Raw genomic sequence first — 19,597 nt, 5'->3', positions numbered from 1 at the left:
TGAGTATTGGGTGTAGCTAATATGTGAGTGTGTTTCATGAATGGATCAATGATTGAGCATAATGGGCTAGAGATTACTTATTTTAGCGTTGATATTTTGAAAGACATGGTTGTTTGTTGATATGCTTGAGTATTTAAATTATCATGTTAAAACAATACTATTGCTTTGAACAATATAAAAGTCCAAATGTCCATGCTATAAAGAAAAGAGATATGATATGACATGATAGGCAGCATTCCACATCAAAAATTCTATTTTTATCACTTACCTACTCGAGGACGAGTAGGAGTCAAGCTTGGGGATGCTGATACGTTGTAGCGACCTGACCTAAATGGATCAAGTCTCTGTGCTTAAGTGTCATCCCTGGATCGGTATGCTGACACACCCAGTACTCGAAGATTTATAACAGAGGTAAATCACATGTATAAAGTAACGTAAATACTATTACCTCAATCCATATAGCGGAAGTAACAACAAGGTTGTGGATTCCCATCGACACCAACGGCAAAGTTGAGTGTAGAAATCATAACCCTAACGTATCACTTACTTGTCATAAGAATCCTGCAACATGAGACATTGCAGCCGTGTAGGTCAGTACATTGAATGTACTGGCAAATTCACACCATAGGATAAAGATGAATAATGACTATCGCTACATGCATATTTGGCTGGTGGAGGCTCTAGGTTTAATAATTTTTTGCATAAAGCTAATTTTTCCCTACAACAAAGGAGTATATTTTATTTAACTACCAAGTTGGTTGAAAAAATTATTGAGAAGGTTCCTCCAACTGAATCCCAAAATAATAATTATAACCCCACAAATTAATTAAGTAAAGTGATGAGATCAAACCAATAATTCAAGTACTAGATACTCAAGATGTCCATAACCGAGGACACGGCTAATCATGATTAGTCTGTACACTCTGCAGAGGTTTGCGCACTTTTCCCCACAAGACTCGATCTCCTTTGTTGAATTTCTCGCACTACATGATGTTTGAGAAACGGATGACCAAGACACAGTCTTTCAGAAACATTAACTCTTTACTCTAGGTAGACAGTACCAACCTACATCCCCTACATCTTCTAGTCTACCACTGAAAGAGGTCATGCAACATACTCAACTATGCTAGAGCCCATAATAGCTTGTGGCTGCACATGGAAGTTTCTAGCATGAATAATCTTATGATCCCTTTTAGCCTGGGTGGCGAACCATAGGATAATCACACAGGTACTCCGAGATATCCTAGGACAACATTGGATTCTCCAGGTGCCCGCAACCAATCCACCCAGATGTGTATTTAAGTAGCCACCTTAAGTTCACCATTAATTAACAATCTCACATCTGTCATGGATACACTCAAACCCAATCCACGTCTACGAGCATAACATGGCAGTATAAGCATAACCTATAAGTAACTCCTAGGGTTTGATAATAAAAAGGGAAATAGGTTCTTCCTCAACATCTACTTCCCAAAACCCACATGTTAAGAGATCCTACTCATGCAATGTTTGAGGGTTGTATCTAATGCATAAAAACTGGGTAAGAAAAGAGTATGATCAAAATGTGAACTTGCCTTGTACTGTTGATGAAGATGATTCGCACTCATATCTCCGGATGTTACTATTCATCACACTCCATTCAATCTATCATAAGCAAGCAATTGCATTCATAAGCACTCATGCAGAAGAATCGAAGAAAATATCTCGGAAAACTTCGAAAACAAACAATTAACTCTTGCAACAGAAAACAATTTCTAACGGTACAAAAATTGGGTGAATTTGGCCTTATCATAAAGTTTAGGTCAAGAGCTTCGATTTGCAAAATGAGTCAACTCAAACAGGGTTATAAAACTAAAGTTACGATCAAACAAAGTTCAAATATAAATCTATTTGAATTCAAAATTTAAAACTTCCATAAATATGTTTAAGTTGTTTTACTGGAAAGAGGGGATCTTAATGAAGGAGTGGGCGTTGGTTTCGTTGGATTCGGACCAACGAGCAAAAAGATGTGATTGATTGAAGATCAGGGACTAATATGCGAAGAAATATTCACGGATGGGTCCCTGGCCAAAAATTAAAAAGAAAAGGGAAATTCTACCGAACGAACGTTCGCTACAGAACCTAAACCGACGAACTCGTTCACTCGAGAGGCTAAACCAGCGAGCGTTGTCTAAATAACTAGACTAAAACAAAAAAAATCAGGTTTTTAAAGAAAACCGAGAAAAACAGAAAAACCGATCTAGGGTTTGGTTATACCGGTCCACGGAAAAGATCGGCGGGTCACCGGAGCGGGTCAGGCGGAGCTTCGGCGAGTCACATCTCCGGCGGCGGTGGGGTGAAGTGGCTTTGGCGGCGGCGGGGCTCGGTGGTGGCGGCGGAGTAGCTGGGGAGGGGCGGCGCAGCGCGGCGGTGAGGTGGGTGGTGGCTGCGGTGGTCGGGGAGGTGGAGGGCGATGGCGGCAACTCCGGCGAGGCGGGCGGCGGCTGCTCGGGGCTCGGCGACTTCAGTTTGAAGGGAAAACAGGGCCGGGTGCCTCGGTATATATAAGAGGGGAGGAGACTTGGAGAAGGGGCGAGGTCGAGGCGGCGGAGGAGTCCGCGGGGGCTACAGCGGCGTCCGGCGACGTGTAGGAGTCGAACTCCGACTCGGGGAGGGAGACGACCGCAAGGTGGGCTGGGTCGCGGCCTGCTACGGGCGCGCGCACGGGGAAGTGGGCTGCGGGAAGGCGCGGCTGGCTGGGCCGGCTCGGGCGTGCTAGCTGGGCCGGTCAAGTTCGGCTTTCTTCTTCTTCTTCTTCTTCTTCTTCTTCTTCTTTTTTAAAACATTTTTCCAGACAAACAAAATAAATAAAAATACTATATAGGCATATAATATATCAAAATTTTCAGAAAAAGATTTTCTACGACATGTACATTTTTTTGGCATTAAATAAAATCTACAAAAATTCAAATAAAGCAAAGAGTGCTTCTACTCTAATAAAATCCAATAAAAATCATTTAAAAAACAAAAAATAATTTCAAATTTATTTCTCTCCAATTTTCTATTGTAGGGAATCATTTTACCCTAATTACCATATATTTTATTTTTGGAGAAAAAATAATTTGAATAAAACCCAAATAACTCCAAATTGAAAAGTAATTTCGAAAGGACTTTAAATTTGATCCTTTTAAACTTCCAACTCATATTTCATATGTTTTGAAGAAGTCATTTTATCTTCTCTCGTGAAAATCATTGAGTTGCTTTAAGTTTCTGAATTTGAAATATTTCCAAATGAAATTCAAATATTTTCAGAACCCTTTTCATTTTAAATGGAGGATGTCATGTCATCTTCTCCCTAGGGTTTTGTATCTGAAAAGAATTTGAATTCATGGAGATCATAAATGCAAGAATGGAAGTTTGGGAAAGTCATTTTATTCCCTCTCATTTAACTTTCAAAAGTTTCAATTTCACTCACTTTCAGTCAATCAATCACACAACAATCAAAACTATTTATTTATTATAACATTCCAAAATTTAAAATTTTGGGATATTACATACGTCTCCAACATATCTATAGTTTTTTATTGTTCCATGTTGTTATATTATCAATCGTGGATGTTTTATAATAATTTTATAGTCATTTTATATCATTTTTTGGTACTAACCTATTGACATAGTGCCAAGTGCCAGTTGCTGTTTTTTCCATGTTTTTACATCGTAGAAAATCAATACCAAACGGAGTCCAAATGCCACGAAACTTTACGGAGATTTTTTATGGACCAGAAGACACGTAATGGGCCCTGGCTGCGCTTGGGGTGCTCCGAGGAGAGCACAACCCACCAGGGCACGCCAGGACGCCTAGGCGCGCCCTGGTGGGTTGTGCCCACCTCGGGTGCCCGCCGGACTGCCTCTTTGCTCTATAAATACCCCAATATTCCCAAAACCCTAGGGGAGTCGACGAAATCTTCATCTAGCCGCCGCAGAGTCTAGAACCACCAGATCCAGTCTAGACACCATCCCGGATGGGGTTCACCACGTCCATTGGTGCCTCTCCGATGATGCGTGAGTAGTTCTTTGTCGACCTTCAGGTCCGTAGTTAGTAGCTAGATGGCTTCCTCTCTCTCTCTCTAAATTCTCAATACAATGGTCTCTTAGATATCCATATGATGTAACTCTTTTGCAGTGTATTTGTTGGGATCGATGAACTTTGAGTTTATGATCAGATCTATCTTTTTATATACATGAAAGCATTTGAGTTTCTTTGATCTCTTTTATGTATGATCTCTTATAGCCTCGTATTTCTTCTCTGATATTTGGGTTTTGTTTGGCCAACTTGATCTATTTATCTTGCAATGGGAAGAGGTGCTTTGTAGTGGGTTCGATCTTACGGTGCTTGATCCCAGTGATAGAAGGGGAACCGACACGTATGTGTCGTTGCTACTAAGGATAAAACGATGGGGTCTATCTCTACATAGATAGATCTTGTCTAGATCATGTCATCGTTCTTATTGCATTACTCCGTTTCTCAATGAACTTAATACACTAGATGCATGCTGGATAGCGGTCGATGTGTGGACTAATAGTAGTACATGCAGGCAGGAGTCGGTGTACTAATCTTGGATGTGATGCCTATGTAATGATCATTGCCTGGATATCGTCATGATTATTTGAAGTTCTATCAATTGCCCAATAGTAATTTCTTCACCCACCGTTTGCTATTTTTCTCGAGAGAAGCCACTAGTGAAACCTATGGCCCCCGGGTCTCTTTCTCATATATTTGCCTTTGCGATCTACTTTTCCTTTGCATTTATTTTCAGATCTATTAATCCAAAAATATAAAAATACTTTGCTGCACTTTATTTTATTTGTGATTTATTAATTCAATCTATTACAGCTTTATCCCGTCCGCGCACCAATTTCTGGCGTCGTTACCCGAAAGGGATTGACAACCCCTTTTACACGTCGGGTTGCAAGTGGTTGTGATTTGTGTGTAGTGGTTGTTTACGTTGTGTTTCTTGGTTCTCCTACTGGTTCGATAACCTTGGTTTCATATCTGAGGGAAATACCTACCACCGCTGTGCTGCATCATCCCTTCCTGTTTGGGGAAATATCGACGTAGCTTCAAGCGACATCAAGCAGTTCCGGGAGGTGCAGGCCGACATCGCCTACAACCACCATCGCTTCCACGAGCACCTGTGGGCGTAGGAGCAGATCGTCACGGAGCGGGTGGAGCAGGAGGCGATTCTCGAGTCGTACTGCTCCGCCCGCGAGAGCCGCCTCGCACGCTGGCGGTACCGCATGTGGGTGGCGGAGGTTGCGGCCGCCTACAAAGAGGACGATGAAACGGGCGAGGCGCTGTTTGGCAAGACCGACAACGAGGCGGAGGACAATGTCAGCTCCACCGAGGCCCCGCCCCGCCAGCACCGAGGCGGATGACTTCACCGGCTTCAGCGAGGCCCTGCTCCGCCGAGGCCCCGCCCCACCAATAACGAGGCAAAGGACATCGCCGGCTCCGCCGAGGCGGACGGCTTCACTAACTTCGGCAAGGCCCTGCTCCGCCGAGGCCCCGTCCCACCAACAACAAGGCAGAGGACATCGCCGGCTCTGTCGAGGCCCCGCCCCGTCGGCATCGAGGCGGAGGACTTTGCCGGCTTCGGTGAGGCCCTGCTTTGCTGAACCCCTGCCCCACCAACAACGACGCAGAGGACATCACCGGCTCCGCCGAGACCCCGTCATGCCGGCAACAAGGGGGAGGATTTCCTCCGCTCCGCCGAGGCGCCGCCCCGCCGGCAACGAGATAGAGGACATCGCTGGCTCCGTCGAGGCCCCGCCCCGCTGTCAGTGAGGCCGCACCACACAGAAAACGAGGAAGAGTAGAAAACGGTAGGTCACCGCTGCTCGGGTCCAAGTAAGGCCACTGCTGCTACCCTCCGGTTGAAGCCAAGCTAGGCGGGTTCACCATTGATGGTCGATTAGCTTCTTGGCAGCGACATGGAGTCGGAGAGCTGTGTTGGAGAAGGACGTTGCCTCAGTTACTTAACTGCAGGTGCAGTTGGGTCACTGACATGTGGGCCCAAGAGGCATCTGGCCCACATGTTAGTGACGCAACTGCACCTACAATTAAGTCACTGAAGCTCGGTCCGCTGGAGAAGAAGCTTCTGTTCGGCTCAGCCGGACACGGGTGGGTAGCTTCGATTAATTAATTATACCTCCAGCGCACCCCTTTTTAGTTGAAGAATGCATGAAAGATAATGAAATCCGGCATGTTTATATGAAATCCGGCCATGTATGAATGAATTTAGTTCGATTAGTTCGAATTCTTGTATCGCTGGCATTGGATGAACATGCAAAACAATACGTACTAGCATTATTCCCAGGGTGATCACCTCATTTGCAGCAGTTTCAAATGTACTCCCTCCGGTCCTTTTTAGTCTGCATATAAGTTTTGTCTGAAGTCAAAGTATCTCTACTTTAACCAATCTTATAGAAAGAAGTATCAACATTCACAATGTAAAATCAACTGACTTGAAAGAAATCTAATATGTGAAGTAAAAAGGAATAGAGGGAGTACAAAAAGTTTGAGAAACTTTTAGCGTTCCTGTACATTGCAATCAAACACACAGGCCTGGCAATTCATAGAGAACATTCAAAACAATCGATGATTATGCATCTCAGTGATTCACATGTCAGAGCCAATATTTACTTCACAACTAAAGAATAAAGAAAAATCGATCATTGCTGCTGACAGCAAAAGGCATATCATTTGAAAATATCAAATGCATGTCTTCTTGCTAACATCAATGAGCAAAATTTGACAAGGTTGTCCCATTCCAAAATGTCAAATGTGTGTTGTTTTGTGTACATCAATGAGCAAACTTTGGCAAGGTTTTCCCATTCCAAAATATCAAATGCCTATGATTGTGGAATGGGCAGGGTTTGCCATCAGTTTGGACATTGACATGGCACCTCGTGCTAAATAAACTAGTTGTTCTTTTTGTGAAGTTCCACCAAAATCAACCAAATTCGCGTGTAGCTTGTATGATTTCGCCTTCAACGCCTTGAAAATATTGGCACCTCCTTTCTTGTGGTGGAAATGAATGACTCGAGAATATTCGATGTATTCCTGAACATTTTCTGCAGTTCCCATTGAAATCAAGCTAAGCACCCATGTTTGCATAAATAAAAAATAGTGATTAGTATAAAGCAAATTTTACTATGAATTGATAGTTTAAACAGGCAACCTACATGATCCATGCAGAGCACACATTTAAAAAATGGAACTCATCGGAAGGAATCCTAAGACAACATTGTATTGGCCATCACAGCAACAAAGATGGAGATCCGTGAGTCCTTCTGAGTTAAAGTTAGTTTGTTCTTGTGGGCAATAATGTATCCATCCTTCAACTGCTCCCTTCTTAAGAAAATAGGCTTGGCTTCTTTATCCTGGCATAATCGAAACTAGGCACTTCACGTACTCCATATTCTTCTTTAGAGGAGGATGATCCTGTTGTGCAAAGACAAGAGGACAACTAAATGCTAGCATCCCTGTTTTCTCAAAAAAAAGGAAAGGAAATATTTAAAACATCACAGATGAAGCACTTCTCAAGGACAATACCACTTTCTCATGACAGTATCTAAATAGTAGCACAACACCAATATAGATGACAAAGCTCAATCATATGGATGAAATCCGTAGGGGAGTACTAACCTTTGTTAGGAGGCTTATTGTGTAGGGCATGCAGATCAAGCACTTCTCCGAAACCATCTGCTGTTATCTACTGTGGTTGTCGTGCTTACTATATACTCCTCGATTAATTTAATGTTTCCAACATCTTCTTGTGCAGTTCCACTAAAATATATGTTATCTTCAAAGAAGATCCCTGTTTGCACAAATAGAGATAATTACATATTACATTAAGAGTGGCATCAAATCAGTGGCGAAACAATTGCTTGTTCCAGCCATAGCAATAAATTAAGATGCAAAACTATATCATTACTTGTGTCATCACAGTTCTAGTTCTTCATTACAGCACCGGGAGTTGATTTTTGTTTTTCTTCCACTTGTTCTTCCCCTTCATCACTTGGTTCAATAACAGAAAGCTTCGCCTTCAATGTAAGATTTAGCATGTCAATTAGGGAGCACAAGTATAGCACTAAACAACGACATTAATTTTCTGATGACAGTGGCAAAATACAGGCCAACAGTTGTGAAATATCATTATCTTACCTCAATGGGATATTACGGTGCACTTACATATTGAAAGTCTTGTCTCCATTTGTGCAGTTCACTAAAATCAAACAACATTACCGTATAAGTAGCACAACATGTGAAAGCACACTGCACAATCATGTGAAAGAAGGCTAGTAATGACCTCTCATGATGCGGAATTCAAACAACTCACAAGAAGAAGATCTGAAACAAATTTGCCAACATGGATAGGAAGTCAGATCTCCTCTTGTGCAGTTCCACCAAGATCAAGAAATCAAGTAACATTGTCGGTGTAACATTTTGGTTGAACTTCACAAAACACTCTTTAAACAGAAGTGTTTTGTGCAGTGCAACAAAAGGTCGCAATAACAACGAGGTGAAGTAGATACCCCTGTTTACACCGAGGTGCAAAGGAAACAACTAGTGGTCAATAACGGTGGATGACACAGAAGCCAACAAAAAGAAGCATCTAAGTTATCTAAATGGGAAAGAAAGCAGATAGTAGCATTTCTCAAACAGTGGCATTGATTGATATTAATAGAGAGATTATATTAACAATAAAATCCGTTAAACATGTAATTTGCTTTTAACTGTGGCATTGCTTCCATTTTCCAGCGGCATTATTAGAGGGTGTTTGTTTACATGGACTTTTTGGTGTATGGACTAAAAAAGTTCCTTTTAGTCCCATCTAAACCAAACAGGAGGGACTTTTAGGGACTAAATGTGGGTATTCGGGACCAAAAAAAGAAGACCCCGAGGGAGAGTCTTTTGGGACTTTTTCCAACAGTTGCCCCTGCCCCGCATCACACCTTATCTCTATTAGTTCATTACTAGGGGTAACATGGTCTTTTAGCATGTCATTTAATAACCTTTAGTCCATGTTTAGTCCTTGGAACCAAATAGGTAGGGACTAGGGACTTTTTAGTTTGGACTAAAAAAAGTCCTAGGACTTTTTAACCAAATAGGGCCTTAGATTAACAACAGCTAAAGAGTTGTACGGGATAGTGGACGCACCAGCACCATGTGCATCTATCGTTGTATAAAGGGGTGATGCACAATCTGTTGCAACAAAGAACAAACAACCAAGGAGCATATTTGTGTTGGTCCCAGTTTTTTTACCTTTAGACATCTTTCCCTATGTGAGGGCAGCAAATCTAGTCCTGCTCAAACTCTACAGCCTTGTCCCCCAAAATAGAAAGATCAGTTTGTTACAGATGTGTGTACTACGTTTGTCATTGTTTGCCCTTTCCGACCAATGTAGGTGCTGGATAGCCAGTCTGTACTACTTTCACTGCTTCCTTTCCTCTTTGAACCACCTCCTAGATTCATGCTATACAACTTTCCCCAGTACTTTCCTGTTTGATCCAATACCTAGATTTGAGTGTAGAAGCGCAAAAAGCCCACATGCAGCTAGAGCAATGCATGTGGAATAAGTAAATTATACCTTAAGGTTCTCGGGGTGTGGCTCAGTGGGCGGCGGGAGGCCGATCTACCCACACTATGTACGGTAGCAATGAAGAAGGGGCCGGAGGCCCTCCCGCGCCGTCGTTGGGAAAGAGAATAGCTTCGCCGGTAGTGGATTCCCTCCCTAAAACGATGGTGATAGTATTAAGACTCCTTCCCTTCCCGGCAGACGGATCATGTCAGCTCTTTGACCAGAAGTGAGGGGAGAGAGAGAGGCCAACGAAGTCGTGGTTAGATCTGGAGAGGGTGAGAGAGTGTGAAGACAGAAACTACAAGCGTTGAGGCTCCAGCGTGTGTATATATAGTGGAGAGAGAGTGTGAAGAGCGAAAACCCTAGAAAACAAGCGTCGAGGCTGCAGCGTGTATATATGGAGTGGCTTTCTTGTTCTCTCCATAAAAATCATTTTAAATTGTGCACTGCACGCAATTAACGCTCGAAGGAGTCAACTCGCAATTAACACTGCACGCCTCCCGGTCGCGCTTACTAACGTTCACATGTGGTACACGACCCTCCGAAGTGAAAAACAAATGAACCACACACGGTCAAAATATCAGAAAGGTGGGGTGCACCATGATGTCTAACACACAACCTTCTTCTTGTAGACGTTGTTGGGCCTCCAAGTGTAGAGGTTTGTAGGACAGTAGCAAATTTCCCTCAAGTGGATGACCTAAGGTTTATCAATCCGTGGGAGGCGTAGGATGAAGATGGTCTCTCTCAAACAACCCTGCAACCAAATAACAAAGAGCCTCTTGTGTCCCCAACACACCCAATACAATGGTAAATTGTATAGGTGCACCAGTTCGGCGAAGAGATGGTGATACAAGTGCAATATGGATGGTAATAAAGGTTTTTGTAATCTGAAAATATAAAAACAACAAGGTAGCAAGTGGTAAAAGTGAGCGTAAACGGTATTGCAATGTTAGGAAACAAGGCCTAGGGTTCATACTTTCACTAGTGCAAGTTCTCTCAACAATAATAACATAATTGGATCATATAACTATCCCTCAACATGGAACAAAGAGTCACTCCAAAGTCACTAATAGGGAGAACAAACAAAGAGATTATTGTAGGGTATGAAACCACCTCAAAGTTATTCTTTCTAATCGATCTATTCAAGAGTCCATAGTAAAATAACACGAAGCTATTCTTTCCGTTCAATCTATCCTAGAGTTCGTACTAGAATAACACCTTAAGACACAAATCAACCAAAACCCTAATGTCACCTAGATACTCCAATGTCACCTCAAGTATCCATGGGTATGATTATACGATATGCATCACACAATCTCAGATTCATCTGTTCAACCAACACAAAGAACTTCAAAGAGTGCCCCAAAGTTTCTACTGGAGAGTCAAGACGAAAACGTGTGCCAATGTAACGCCCCGAGACCATTGCGCCAGGTGTCTTCCAGTTATTCGCTATTGTTGCCTTGTCATTTGTTTGTGTGTCATGCATTTCATATCATGTCATCATGTGCATCGCATTTGCATACGTGTTCGTCTCATGCATCGGAGCATTTTCCCCGTTGTCCGTTCTGCATTCTGACACTCCTACATCCTCTAGCGCCCCCTTTTGTCTCTTTTCATGTGCGGGTGTTAAACATTTCTCGGAATGGACCGAGATTTGCCAAGCGGCCTCGGTACACCACCTGTAGAACGCCTGTCAAGTTTCGTGTCATTTGGAGTCCGTTTGATACTCCAACGGTTAACCGGGGATCCGTAAAGGCCTCGTGTGTGTTGCATCCCAACACCCCTACAAAGCAGCCCACTAACCCATCCAAACCCCCTCCATCCTCTCGGCCATTCGATCACGATCGCGTGGCCGAAAACCATACCTCATTTGGACTCTCCTAGCTCCCTCTACCTATATATTTGCACCTCCCCCCAAAAATTCGCGGACGAACTCTAACAAACTCCCTCTTCGCGCCGCCACACAAAACCCCGCCGCCCGGACATGTCCGCCGCCCTCAGCCACCTCGCTCCGGCCAATCCGAATCCGCCACGTCAGCCGACCGCCGCCCTCGCCCAACCGGGCGCCGCCACGCGTCCCGGCGCCCCGCGCCTCTCCACCGTGGGCCCGCGAGCCCGAGCTCGGCCCTCCCCGGCCCGGCTCCCGCGCGCCGCCCGCTCCTCAGCGCTCCATCGCCCGCTCTGCCGTGCGCCGCCGCCCGCTCCAGCTCCCGACCTCGCTGGCGACCAGCGCCTCCCTGCGCCCGAGATCCGCCGCCCCGCCGCCTCTCCAGCATCGTGCCGCCTCCCCTGGAGCCCCGTTGACCCCGCCTTCACCGGATCCGGCAAGCGGCTAGCCGGATCTGCCCGTTCCCGCTGCCGGCCGGCCAGATCAGCTGTGTGCCACCGCCTTTGCCGCCCGCCATGGCCTTCTATCGCTTCCATCGGGGAGGACGATGACGAGCGCCTCGCGCCTCCTCTCGCATGAGCCCCGCGGCCAGCACGCTGGCCCACCCCAGCCTCGGCCTGCCTCTCCTTCAACCTGGGCCGAGCCCATCTGGTGAGGCCCCGCCACTTCCCTTATCCATCGCCGTGGGTGATTGTTGCTATGTTGCGCTCACCCGCAGACTTGGAAATTTTGGCCAAGTCCCTGAAGTTTCCAATATCATGTGTGCATCTTGTCATGTCCATAACTTGTTGCATACTGCTCCGTTTCATGCGCATAAGATGTCAAAATGTTCATCAGGATGTCCTCTGCATTTTGTTCCATTGCACCATGCTTGTTTGAGTCCATCTTGATGCCCAAACTGTTGCAAGAGTGCTTCATAATGTTAGTTCCTGTTACTTAGCAGATATTGAGCATTTGTCATTTTTGCCATGATTATTGGGTGCTACATATGGTCATCAGCTCTACATGTGTTTTGGGCTATGCCATGCCATCTTTACAGGTGTGTATGCCATGTATTTTTGTGATCAATGTGGTGACTAGCACAAGCATGAAAAGTAGCTCTCGTGATATTGCTGATTTCAGGGACTTAGAATTTCACTAAGTCATTTCCCAGCTGTTATTTTTATGCCATGTATTCATGTTGCTACAGAGAGATCCATGCTTCTTTTGAGTATGTTCAGTAAGGATGATTTGGACATATGGTTATGCTCTATCCATCCATGTCCTTGTTTGCATTTATGGACTATCCTAGCATGACTCAATCTTGCTCTACTTTTGCTATAAAATGTTACTGACAGATTGTTACGTGTTAATCAATTTTGCCAAGGTTGTTGTAGTTGATCCATGCATGCTATGAGTTTGTTATTGCTTTGGTTAGCTTCATGAACATGTCTTCTTGCTGGTAGTATGCTTAGCTTGTCATGAAATGCCTTGTGTTGAGTGAATCAAGCTCACAAAGAGGCCTTCATAATTCTGTTTTTGCCATGTCTAGTTTTCTGCTAAGTCTGAATCTGTTAACGAAATTTGCTATGTTTACATGGGTGCCATCATATCTTCTGATCCTTTTTGGCTTATGGTCAGTAAGGGACTTTTGTTATATGCTTTGAGTAGATTCATGCCATGCCTTTCTTTGCTATGTCCTGTTCCTGTATCATGTTGTTTTCTTGCTCCTAACATTGCTTCCTGATGTTAATTCCTGACATGTTAGTATTTTCACTAAGTCTGTGAAGCTCATATCTTTTGCACTTTTGACATGCTTGTTTGAACCTGCTCTTGTGTGATTTAGCCATAGCTCAGTGTTCATCTTTTGTCAAGCATCTTGAGTAGATCACTGCCATGTGCTTTGTTGTTATGTTGGAGTGCAGTAGCTTAGATTCTTGTTGCATTTTAGATGGCTTCGTGCTGTTAATCGCAGAATTATGCCATTATTGTTTTGCTTGCCATTTGCTAACCGTGCATCCGATCCCGGTGATCTTTATATCGATTTCGACCGAAATCAACTCATCTTTCCAGAGGCACTCTTGGTTTGCCAAGTTGAGGCCTGGTTCAATATTTTCCTTCTGGAGCCCGCATATGCATTGCATAGCACATCCTGCATATCATGTCATGTTTTGCATCATGTTGCTTGCGCATTGCACCGTGGTTGATTGTTCTTTCCTTTGCTTGTGTTCTTGCTTTGGGTAGAACCGGGAGACGAGTTCATGATCGAGGAACCCGTTGAGTACGCTTACGAGGATCAAACTTACGCCAACTCGGAGAACTTTGCAAGCAAGATGACCATACCCTTGAAATCACTTCTATCTTTGCTTGCTAGTTGCTTGCTCTATTGCTATGTCGTGATACCTACCACTTGCTGTATCATGCCTCCCATATTGCCATGTAAAGCCTCTAACCCACCTTGTCCTAGCAAACCGTTGTTTGGCTATGTTACCGCTTTGCTCAGCCTCTCAGATACCATTGCTAGTTGCAGGTGAAGATGGAGTTCGTTCCTTGTTGGAACATGTTTATTGTTGGGATATCATTATTATATCTTGTTTACTTTAATGCACCTATATACTTGGTAAAGGGTGGAAGGCTCGGCCTTATGCCAGGTGTTTTGTTCCACTCTTTCCGCCCTAATTTTCGTTATACCGGTGTTATGTTCCTTGATTTTGCGTTCCTTATGCGGTTGGGTGTTATGGGAAGCCCTTGACAGTTCGCTTTGAATAAAACTCCTCCAGGAAGGCCCAACCTTGGTTTTACCATATGCCTACCTACCACCATATACCTTCCCTTGGGTTCTGCAGACTCAAGGGTCATCTTATTTTAACACCCCCCTCGGGCCAGTGCTCCTCTGAGTGTTGGTCCGAACCAAGCGGCCTGCCGGGCCACCTCGGGGAAACTTGAGGTTTGGTTTTACTCGTAGATAGTCTCATCCGGTGTTTCCTTGAGAACGAGATACGTGCGACTCCTATCAGGATTTGTCGGCACATCGGGTGGCTTTGCTGGTCTTGTTTTACCATTGTCGAAATGTCTTGTAACCGGGATTCCGAGACTGATCGGGTCTTCCCGCTAGAAGGAATATCCTTCGTTGACCGTGAGAGCTTGTGATGGGCTAAGTTGGGACACCCCTGCAGGGTTTTGAACTTTCGAAAGCCATGCCCGCGGTTATGGGCAGATGGGATTTTGTTAATATCCGGTTGTAGAAAACCTGACACTTAACTTAATTAAAATGAATCAATAGCGTGTGTAGCCGTGATGGTCTCTTTTCGGCGGAGTCCGGGAAGAGAACACGGTCTCGTGTTATGCTTGAACGTAAGTAGTTTTAGGATCACTTCTTGATCACTTCTAGTTCACGACCATTGCATTGCTTCTCCTCTCGCTCTCATTTGCGTATGTTAGCCACCATATATGCATAGTGATTGCTGCAGCTCCACCTCACTACCTTTTCCTACCCATAAGCTTAAATAGTCTTGATTGCGAGGGTGTGAGATTGCTGAGTCCTCGTGACTCACAGATTACTTCAAACAGTTGTAGGTGCCGATGATAACCATGCAGGTGACGCAACCGAGCTCAAGGAGGAGCTCGATGAAGATCGTGTTCGTTGTGTTGTTTCGTTTCTAGTTGATCAGTAGTGGAGCCCAGTCGGGGCGATCGGGGATCTTGCATTTGGGGTTGTCTTTATTTTGGTTCCGTAGTTGGACCTTGATTGTATTCTGGATGATGTAATGCTATATTTATGTATTGTGTGAAGTGGCGATTGTAAGCCAACTCTTTATCTCTTTCTTATTCAGTACATGGGATGTGTAAAGATTACCCCTCTTGCGACATGCCTACTATGCGGTTATGCCTCTAAGTCGTGCTCCGACACATGGGAGATATAGCCGCATCATGGGTGTTACAGCCAACCCCTATGCATAAGTTCATGACGTCACGGAACTCGCAAGTTGATCACCAAAACATACATCAAGTGGATCACGTGATATCCCATTGTCACCATAGATAAGCACATGCAAGACATACATCAAGTGTTCTCAAATCCTTAAAGACTCAATCCGATAAGATAACTTCAAAGGGAAAGCTCAATCCACTACAAGAGAGTAGAGGGGCAGAAACATCATAAGATCCAACTATAATAGCAAAGCTCGCGATACATAGCTACTGGTATCAAGAACACGAGAGAGAGAGAGAGAGAGAGATCAAACATATAGCTACTGGTACATACCCTCAGCCCCGAGGGTGAACTACTCCCTCCTCATCATGAAGAGCACCGGGATGATGAAGATGGCCACCGGAGAGGGATTCCCCCTCCGGCAGGGTGCTAGAATGGGTCTAGATTGGTTTTTGGTAGCTATGGAGGCTTGCGGTGGCGGAACTCCCGATCTAGGTTTCTTTCTAGAAATTTGGGTATATATAAGAGGTGTTTAAGTCGGGAACAAGTCAGGGGGTCCCCGAGGCAGCCACGAGGTAGGGGGCGCGCCCAGGGGGTAGGGCGCACCCCCACCCTCGTGGGTGCCTCGGGACTCTTCTGGCCCATCTCCGGTACTTCGTGGGCTTCTTCTGGTCCAAAAATTATCTCTGTGAATTTTTAGGTCAATTGGACTCCGTTTGGTTTTCCTTTTCTGCAATACTCAAAAACAAGGAAAAACAAAAACTGGCACTAGGCTCTAGGTTAATAGGTTAGTCCCAAAAATCATATAAATGCATATAAAACATCCAAGGTTGATAATATAATAGCACGGAACAATCAAAAATTATAGATACATTGGAGACGTATCAAGCATCCCCAAGATTTATTCCTACTCGTCCTCGAGTAGGTAAATGATAAAAACAGAATTTTTGATGTGGAATGCTACCTAACATATTTATCCATGTAATTCTCTTTATTGTGCCAAGAATATTCAGATCCGAAAGATTAAAGACAAAAGTTTAATATTGACATAAAAATAATATTACTTCAAGCATACTAACAAAGTAATCATGTCTTCTCAAAATAACATGGCCAAAGAAAGCTATCCCTACTAAATCATATAGTCTGGCTGTGCTCTATCTTCATCACACAAAATATTTAAATCATGCACAACCCCGATGACAAGCCAAGCAATTGTTTCATACTTTTGATGTTCTCAACTTTTTCAATCTTCACGCAATACATGAGCGTGAGCCATGGACATAGCACTATAGGTGGAATAGAATGGTGGTTGTGGAGAAGACAAAACGAGCAGATAGTCTCACATCAACTAGGTGTATCAATGGGCTATGGAGATGCCCATCAATAGATATCAATGTGAGTGAGTAGGGATTGCCATGCAACGGATGCACTAGAGCTATAAGTGCATGAAAGCTCAAAAAGAAACTAAGTGGGTGTGCATCCAACTCGCTTGCTCATGAAGACCTAGGGCATTTTGAGAAAGCCCATCATTGGAATATACAAGCCAAGTTCTATAATGAAAGATTCCCACTAGTATATGAAAGTGACAACATAGGAGACTCTCTATCATGAAGGTCATGGTGCTACTTTGAAGCACAAGTGTGGTAAAAGGATAGTAGCATTGCCCCTTCTCTCTTTTTCTCTCATTTTTTTGTTTTTTTTTGGGGGGAGGGGGCCTTCTCTTTTTCATGGCCTCATTTTTCTCTCTTTTTTATTTTTCGTCCGGAGTCTCATCCCGACTTGTGGGGGAATCATAGTCTCCATCATCCTTTCCTCACATGGGACAATGCTCTAATAATGATGACCATCACACTTTTATTTACTTACAACTCAAGAATTACAACTCGATACTTAGAACAAAATATGACTCTATGTGAATGCCTCCGGCGGTGTACCGGGATGTGCAATGAATCAAGAGTGACATGTATGAAAGAATTATGAATGGTGGACTTGCCACAAATACAATGTCAACTACATGATCATGCGAAGCAATATGACAATGATGAAGCGCGTCATACTAAACGGAACGATGGAAAGTTGCATGGCAATATATCTTGGAATGGCTATGGAAATGCCATAATAGGTAGGTATGGTGGCTATTTTGAGGAAGGTAATAGTGGGTGATATGGTACCGGCGAAAGTTGCGCGGCACAAGAGAGGCTAGCAATGGTGGAATGGTGAGAGTGCGTATAATCCATGGACTCAACATTAGTCATAAAGAACTCACATACTTATTGCAAAAATCTATTATTTATCAAAATGAAGTACTACGCACATGCTCCTAGGGGGATAGAATGGTAGGAAAATACCATCGCTCGTCCTCGACCGCCACTCATAAGGAAGACAATCAAAAAATAAATCATGCTCTGACTTCATCACATAACGGTTCACCATACGTGCATGCTATGGGAATCACAAACTTTAACACAGGTATCTCTAAAATTCACAACTATTCACTGGCATGACTCTAATATTACCATCCTCATATCTCAAAACAATCATCAAGTATCAAACTTCTCATAGTATTCAACGCACTTTATATGAAAGTTTTTATTATACCCATCTTGGATGCCCATCATATTAGGACTAGTTTCATAACCAAAGCAAATTACCATGATGTTTAAGACTCTCAAAATAATATAAGTGAAGCATGAGAGTTCAACAATTTCTTCAAAATAAAACTACCGCCATGCTCTAAAAGGATATAAGTGAAGTACTAGAGCAAACGACAAACTACTCCAAAAGATATAAGTGAAGATCAATGAGTAGTCGAATAATTATGAAACTATGTGAAGACTCCCTAACATTTAAGAATTTTATATCTTGGTATAATATTCAAGCAGCAAGCAAAACAAAAGAAAATAAAAAGACGCTCCAAGAAAAACACATATCATGTGGTGAATAAAAATATAGCTCCAAGTAAAGTTACCGATGAACGAAGACGAAAGAGGGGATGCCATCCGGGGCATCCCCAAGCTGAGGCTCTTGGTTGTCCTTGAATAATACCTTGGGGTGCCTTGGGCATCTCCAAGCTTAGGCTCTTGCCACTCCTTATTCCATACTCCATCGAATCTTTACCCAAAACTTGAAAACTTCACAACACAAAACTTAACAGAAAACTTGTAAGCTCCGTTAGTATAAGAAAATAAATCACCACTTTTGGTACTATTGTGAACTCATTCTAAATTAATATTTTTCACAGCCCTATATTTCTGCTTTGTAATTAGTTGCATCAGTGTGTGGCATCCATGCATCATGTTTAAATACCTTTTAAATGTGAATTGGGGATAGTGGAAAACCTCAGAGATCATTTCTAAAAATGATCAACATTAAAAATTGCTTCAAACAAACCCAAGAAAATGTTCCTGTTAAGCTATAAAAATATTGGCAAGAAGTAAAACTCAAACCAATATTTTTGGAGTCTCAGGGATATTTATTTTGGGCCTTTGAAATTAAATCAATAAGTATTTGACTTTTGGATTATATTTATTTTGTATAGAATTGTTTTCAAAAGGCCCTGAAATTATTTATGTGCCTTTGGAAAAGTCCATAATGGCAACATACAGATATTCAGAAGGTTTTGCCCTGTTTTTGATTTACTTTTGAATTTGAATCAGTGGCAAAATAATTAAAAAAAACAGAAAAACCAAAAATAGAGAAGAAAGAGCAGATATTACCTGTAGCTTACCTGGCAGCCCAGCTAGCCCAGCTTGCTGGCCCAGCCCACCAGGCCCGTTGCCAGTCATCTCCTAGCTCCTACCAGGAGGACAACGCCGTGTCGCCCGCGCACGCACCTGAGGATTCCACCTCCTGCTTCGTGCTGGCGGCCTCCACTTCGAGCCTATCCGCGCCTGGAGACGCCCCCGACCCCCTGGACCCTCCCGCTCACTCTCTCGAGCTCCTCCCCTCTCTCCCGAAACCCCTGCTCCTCCTCTGCTCTCTTCCTGCAACGCCACCGTCGCCGCCGCTCGTTGTTGCCACGGCTGGAGCCGCCTCCTCGCCCTCCACCCAAGTCCAGAAGCTCCGTCTCGTCTACCTCGTTCTCTCCGCCGACTCACGCGACGCCAGACGCCTCAAAGAGCCGCCCCGACGCCTTCTTCTTCCTCGGTCCGCCGAGATCGCCGGCGACCGTGTGCC

The sequence above is a fragment of the Triticum urartu genome, chromosome 2 (assembly GCF_003073215.2).
Source record: "Triticum urartu cultivar G1812 chromosome 2, Tu2.1, whole genome shotgun sequence".
In the NCBI taxonomy this organism is placed as follows: Eukaryota; Viridiplantae; Streptophyta; class Magnoliopsida; order Poales; family Poaceae; genus Triticum; species Triticum urartu.
Note: the sequence above shows the minus strand (reverse complement) of the source record.